Source organism: Patella vulgata, chromosome 8, assembly GCF_932274485.2.
Source record: "Patella vulgata chromosome 8, xgPatVulg1.2, whole genome shotgun sequence".
Classification (NCBI taxonomy): Eukaryota; Metazoa; Mollusca; class Gastropoda; family Patellidae; genus Patella; species Patella vulgata.
Genome location: NC_065886.2, coordinates 11580863 through 11587920, shown reverse-complemented (window position 1 = coordinate 11587920; position 7058 = coordinate 11580863). Strand labels below are relative to the sequence as shown.

The 7058-nt window shown below is 39.3% G+C and overlaps 1 long non-coding RNA gene across 1 annotated transcript; it reads left to right on the top strand.

The window, feature by feature from the left end:
• Positions 1–3466: 3466 nt before the first annotated feature.
• Positions 3467–5326, top strand: LOC126829889 (uncharacterized). Its single transcript, XR_007683571.2, has 3 exons — positions 3467–3698; positions 4217–4379; positions 4972–5326. It is a non-coding gene; the product is annotated as an uncharacterized LOC126829889 (long non-coding RNA).
• Positions 5327–7058: the final 1732 nt, after the last annotated feature.

Genomic DNA, 7058 nt, shown 5'->3' with positions numbered 1-7058 from the left:
TTCATCTGCTTCCCACACGCTAGCAGGGTACATGGGGTAAGTAATTTGCTAATATGTTTGTAGCCTGATACCATATTGCGTTCGCCAGAGTATTCTCTCTTTTAGCATCTGTATTTTACCAATACCAAATATTAAATGATGAATTCCAGATATTCAATGTTTACTGTATCAAGCGCGAAAGTGCTTCTAACCTCTTTATCACATAGCACACATAGTATCAATTCAGTGAGAGTTATTAAATTTTGTCTATATGTCAATAAAATGTTTCTGGATAATAATTTATAGTTGTTTTTCAGATGTCACATATGAATGCAAATACAAACCACATCGTTCGTTGCCTTTTAATCAGGCGCTGATTCAGGGAGGGGGGGGGGACCCGGCGCACGCCCCCCCCCCCACTATTTTTTGCCCCATATATTCTCGCGGGAAAGGAGAACAAAAATACTTAAAAATGGTAGTGATCCCCGTCGTAAGTCGGCGGTCCCCTTGCCCTTGTGCCCTGTCGTGTCCTTGTGTCATTATGCGCCCTTTTATGCCTACAAAGCATCTTCAGCTACTGAAATCTGTTGTTTTTTTTTATCCCCGGCCTCTGATCAGCTGATCAGCTGAGTTATACTACCCTCCACCCCTGCCTGACTGGTTCAATAATGGAGTCGTCTCCGTCACCTGTGTATAGGGTATTGGGCGACCCAAATTTCACGGATGAACGAAAGCATATATAAATAATCGCATCTTGATTAAACACTTCACTCATTAGAGATGAAGGGAATTTCATTGAAATTTGCACAAAAAAACGGTGATTTATTCCGAAACGAGCCGGTTGGTGACTTGGTTGATTGCCCGTCAGTCCGCCCACCGGGGGCCGGGCTTCGCCCTCCCATGTGGGGCCCCCCCCTCCTTTCTGAAAATCCTGGATCCGCCCCTGTTAATTCAAATATATCTGTGTGTAAAAAAATTTGAATTTGTGAATGGAAATTTCCACTCGTATGATTCACCGTGAACGTCAACAAAATCTAACTACATGGGTTGGTAACATATTGTTGTGTTTATTTAATAAAGTCCATGTAAATTCATGTAAAACATTACGTTAGATTCAGTTTGATATTTTCCAAACAATCAATAAACTGATGCAACAAATTAAGTGCATTCGATACCAAATCGCTGGAACTAACCTCCGTTCTGGTTCTATCTCATTCACACAGTAGCAGGCAGTGTGGCATGCAGAGGGAGATGGCCTCGGACACCAATTTTAGGGTTGGACGTTCAATCAAATATTGAAATTACATTTGAATTTTGTTGTATAACCTGCGCTATTTAATTTAAATACAAAGTTTATTTCATTTTCCTTTCTCACATTTCTGAGCTGATTACTATAGGTCCTATAGCTGAGTACTATAGGTCCTATAGCTGAGTACTATAGGTCCTATAGCTGAGGTACCGTGTACACATTGGCGTGCACGTAAAAGATCCCTTGGCAGTTGGTATTCGATGTAAGAGTAGACCGTAGCGCCGCTGTTCGGGACATTTTCGGTCATAGTCCGTTTTCATTAGCCCAGTCGGGGCAGAACAGTACAATCTCGGTTCAGAGTTGATCAATTTCACTGAAATTTTTAGCAAATTCCCTTTACATTATCTAATCTCCCACAATGTATCTTTAATGAAAAGCAACTACACGTGTCTTAGAAATCATTTAGATGACAGCACTCTATATTCTATGTAGAGCTTCCTTGCACATTCATTTGCTTGCCTTGCTTTACCCATTTACCACGATGGTAGGTTATAGGGGTAGGGGCATACCAAATATGTCAGTAGGCGATGAAATTGTATAAGAGAGAGAGAGAGAGAGAGAGAGAGAGAGAGAGAGAAAGAGAGAGAGGGAAGGAGAGACAGAGAAATGGGGTTTAATGTCCACATGACAAACTAGGTCTTGCAGTGGGAGGAAACCGGAGGACCCGGAGAAAACCCACCAAGAGGTTGGCCAGGCGACCCTACTCCTTGTCACGTACAACCGTGGAATCGAAACCACGCCAGTTCACTCAATGACAGACCGTATGATACATCGCACACGTGCTAACCATTCGGCCAAAGCCCCCAAAATGGTATAAGGAACACGACATTTATTATATTATGTATTATGACGAAGCAGTGCAGAGTTAGGACTATTCGTAAGTTTGGATTTTAGGTCACAGGTTGTGGGATAGGGGTACACCTAAATTTGATGTTAGGGACCAGTTAACATCACTGGGTATATCTACAAATGAGAGAATGGCCAAAAAGTGCAGAATTATGTCCATTAGTAAATGGGAGTTTTCGGTGATTGGTTTTTAGGGTAAGGGTAAACTTTGAGGATGTCATTCAGTGCATCCAACTCCACCAGAAACCACCAAAAAACCCTTTTGTAATTGTTTGGGGGGTGGCCTTCCCTTTTTCATAAATTAACTGATGTATTAGAAGACCTTGCCCCGTTTTGCACAAAACATTCTCAGACTTAAGTTAAGAATTTACTCCAAATTGTTGACCTTATATAATATAAAGCTTTATAAAACTATTGTTGTTTTAATGTAAGTGCAAATGTTTCTGTTTCTGGATCAAAGACTTTCCTCATAAATAGTGATTGAATGTTGAGTAAATTCTTAACTTAAATTTGAGAAAGTTTTGTGAAACTGGGTGTGACAATTAATCTCAAAATTCGTGACTTTCCGGTACTCCCATTTTGGCCACTTTTAGGATGGTATTCAATACACACATAATACTACCAAAAACCACTGACAAACCTTGTCATGCATCTTTTTGGTGGTTGACCCCCTTATTTTCTGCTCCAACTGGGCTAATGAAGACGGACATACGTCATACTGTGTGCAACATGAGAAATATTGACCGTACACCGGCGTTATGGCCTACTTTTATTATATCGAGTTCCAACTGTCTTGGGTTCTTGCCAATATGTACACTGAACCACAGACGTCTCTTGCCACCGTCTTCATATTGCCCAGTGGGTGCAGAACAGTAGGAAGCTAAACACTGTCCTGAACTTTTTCCGCAACACCGGGATCGAATACGGAACCTCCAGTTTAGCGAGCCAGAGTCCTATTAGCTGATAGAACGGGATTAATCAATTCTCAGCGCTGTTATAAAATAGATTTTAGATGGACACCAGAAACTAAATAGATACGAAACTGATGTATTTTCACTCAATTCTCATTAACACGTGAACACGTGAGACTGGTTATCGAATCAAATAGCGACACCAAACCTCCACGTACACAACAGAAAAAATACCCAAAGCAAAGCCACCACAAGCTCAAACTATCTTTTAAAAAAATCGATGAATGACGTTGATGATTTTAATCAAAATTGTCAAACAACATGTTAACATTTCAGAAACTTGTAACTTTTCTATTTTTGTAAAATATATTAGCAGCTGTCTACCTGTGAATTGTATAAAAGACACAGGTATCTCTGAATTAATCACTTACCTTTTTGATTTCTGTACTCTCTGTATAGTCGTTGATCTGAAAGATTTATCATCATGCGTTTTTTGCTGACCGTTCTTCTCTTGGTTGCTGTAGTTATGATTGTTGCTGAAGCGAGTCATAGCGGTCGTCGTAATAGACGTCGTAATAGACATAACAGACCATCGTTGAGACACGTCAGCTGTCAGAGGGTAAAGAATGCAGGTGTTTGTGAGAGATGCTGTGGTAAGACTTTGTATTTTGGGTCATTAACTAAAAGCGCGTGGGTCGGGAAAACGCAAAGCAGACAGACGTGAAGGAGAGGGTTGGGTGGCGGGGGCATAGGGTTTGCAACCATAAAATTTTGAAAATTAGACTGCTATTTTCTGTACTTTGGGACAGGAATAGATAGTCGAAAAAGTACATCAATACCTGTAAATACCGTAGTCATAAAATTGAGAAAGAATTTGCCTTGGACGTATTTGTTTGATGGTTTGTCAGTGTTTAGCATGCTGCTGGCTCGTCGGTTTCAATAGTCGTTCGGATCGTACGAAAACCCGAGGTTCTGTGTACATGTTAGCATGCATATAAAATAACCCTTGACAGTTTGAATTCGATATAAGTGTAGGCGGTACTCGGTAGTGCCGCTGTATCGACAAAATGTCCCTCATAGCGCATTGGCGGAAAATCTGCAACATTGAAATATTATCGGCCGGGCGCTTTGCTTTAAGCCAATGCTTTTATGTTTTTGTTTCAAATTTTAGACCCGTGTAAAAATGTTGAGTGTTGTGAACCTCTAACTTGTTCTGGGGGTGAATGTAAATGCAACGGTGAAGTCTGTGGAGAGAATCAAACCTGTAGGCCTACAGGTATGGGAGGAAGTGGTATGGGAGGAGCTGGTTCGAGTGTTCTCAGTTGTGTCGACAAGTAAGTATACCCCGTATCATGACAAATCTGATTTCAAAAATAAATCTAAATTTGGTAGAAATTTCAGGAATAAAGATAAATAACTGAGATTTCAAACGATGTGTAATTTTCAGAGATGGGATCAGTGTCTATATTTTTAAATGACAAAAAAAAAAATAATGCTGGTTATCTTTTAGGTTTGCTATGGGAACACCCTTTGACCTCGTTTGCTCCAGGTTTTTTTTCCCATTATAGAGTCGTTTTGAAATTGTGTAAATGATATATTTATCATTGGAATATAATTCTATTACTGTGTGTTACTAATCTTGATGTCCTTAAAGTAAAAGTCGGGACACTAGAATTCCCTGGGTACAAATTTCGGCGTTGAAAGAGAACAAAACATCGAGTCTTTTCAAGCCCTGTTCTCAATTGCTAGAGGTGGAAGTGCACGTAAAAGATTCATTGGCAGTCTGAATTCAAAGAAGAGTAGACAAAAACTAGCTGTGCAGCCACAATTTTGTTTGCTGTATTACGCGTAAAGTAAGAATGATCTTTCTCCAATGTCAAGTAAATTGTCTACGACATGCTAAATATCAATATTTTTCTCTTTCAGTGTAGTTTTCCATTTCTAAGAAGTAGATAAGCAAACCAAACATTCCAGACCTTTAAAAAAAGCAACAACAGATGTGATTTTCAACAGACGAATAGTATACAGTACAGCCTGGAAGATCAACACCATTTCCGCTGATATAATATTGTAAAAGAAGAAAATAAATGCTCAGAAACCTAGTTTGTACAAACGTCTCGGTGCATCAGGTTTAACAAGGACAAGTTTCAAACGTTCACTTAAATTTCTTGACTCATGTTGATCCACAATCGGCAGTTTGCAAATATTCCATGGGACATAGAATTCTTGCTTTACAATATTATGTTAAATATATTATAATAAATGAAACTCACATCTTTTATTTAGTGTTTGTTATTTTAAGACAAGTTCATCTTGTGTGTTATAAAGGTCACGGTGTGGGAATTATTTGTGTAAGACTGTCCTTACAAAATAATAAGGTTGTTGGTAGGTTGTCTTTACATAATACACCGTTTCGTTTTATTGATCGTAAAGAAATAACATGAAACGGGCTATAGAAGACGGACATGCGTCATGCAGTGTTTTATATTGAAATATTATCAACCAGAATTGGTCGAAAGGATGCCTGGCTTGTAAAAGACTCGATCTAATTGGAATAAAATAGATTGAATTGGAACCCGGTGCTGACAACAATATGGTTTCTTATCACTGCCTGCCATCTAAAAAAATCGTAAGATCCGATTTCTGCCACTTCAGCCCCCCCCCCCCCCTTGGAAATAGAGAGAACATCCGCTCAAATCATTATAATAGTTTTCAGATACATGTCCACTATCCAGTCGAAATTCTCGTTACAAGGGGCAAATCTCATTATCACCCATGTTGTTATCTTACCGTGAAAAGATGGGCTTCTGATATCCAATATTCAAGACAAAATGCACATTTTAAAATTGAAACACGAATCACGTGCCATAATGCTCTCAATCGTCATTTGTAATGAAGAGATTCGTTGAACGTAAACTAATTAAACATATCCCACAGGAGAATGGTTTGATTTAAGGTCAGATCTATTTACCAAGTCCGCCTGCAGATCTCCCCAAGGTCACGAGATGTAAACAGGGTTAGGGCACATTATTGTTGCCTAGGATTGCAGGCTAGGGTTAGGTTAGGGTTAGGGTTAAGGTTAGTGCTAGCCCGGTTTACATCTCATAACCTTGCGGAAATCTGCAGGTAACCTTGATAAAAAAGATCTAACTGTAGATCTAAATTTTAGGGCCATCTGCTGAAATCTCGTGGTTTCCCGTTTAGCCGTATGAGATGTAAATAGAAGCACATGGGTGTTTTTTTTTCTCAAATGTAAACAAAAGCACGTAACATTGTTTTCGCGTTGAATATTTACACAATGGGATTCTTTTAATAGTTTATGGCATAATTTTTTAGAATGCTACACGATAAAGGCAAATCCCAGGAAAATATAACCTTCTTACAAATTTTCTGGACTATTATTTAGGTTTTTAGCAGTTTTTTGGTAGGCTATAAATTCTAATGAAAAGGGCAATTTTTGCATTATTTAGCCTGCTAATCCCACTCATTAGAACTGACTAGTACACGCCTGTGAGCTCGTGTAAAAAATCACTTCCGGTCTCTCTCGTGTTACGAGTTGTCATTACTGGTATCACACGTACCTGGTTAATAGGGCGAGTCTGAGGGGGTTGGATGGCGGAATGTTAGCGCGTACGCTTTGCATCATAAGGTCTGTCATTTTGTCAACTGACATGGTTTTGATTTTTCCGCTTGAACGTGACAAGGAGTAGTAGGGTCGCCTGTTTAACCTTGTGGGTTTTCTCCGGGTCCACGGTCTCCTCCCACTGCTAAAAACCCCTACGCGCAAGCGGAATATTGAAATATAATTGAGCCATATGTTAGTCCCGAAATGACCTCTCTCTCTCTCTCTCTCCTTGAAGTACTCTTGTCCTGTAGTGTTGATACATATTGGCTGTCAATTAAGAGTGTCTCAAAGTACAGTCTAATCTATTTTGTAACAGCAACGAGAATTGATTAATCTTCTTTCATCAGATTTCTTTAATATATGAAAAAAGAAGGGTCAACCCCACAAA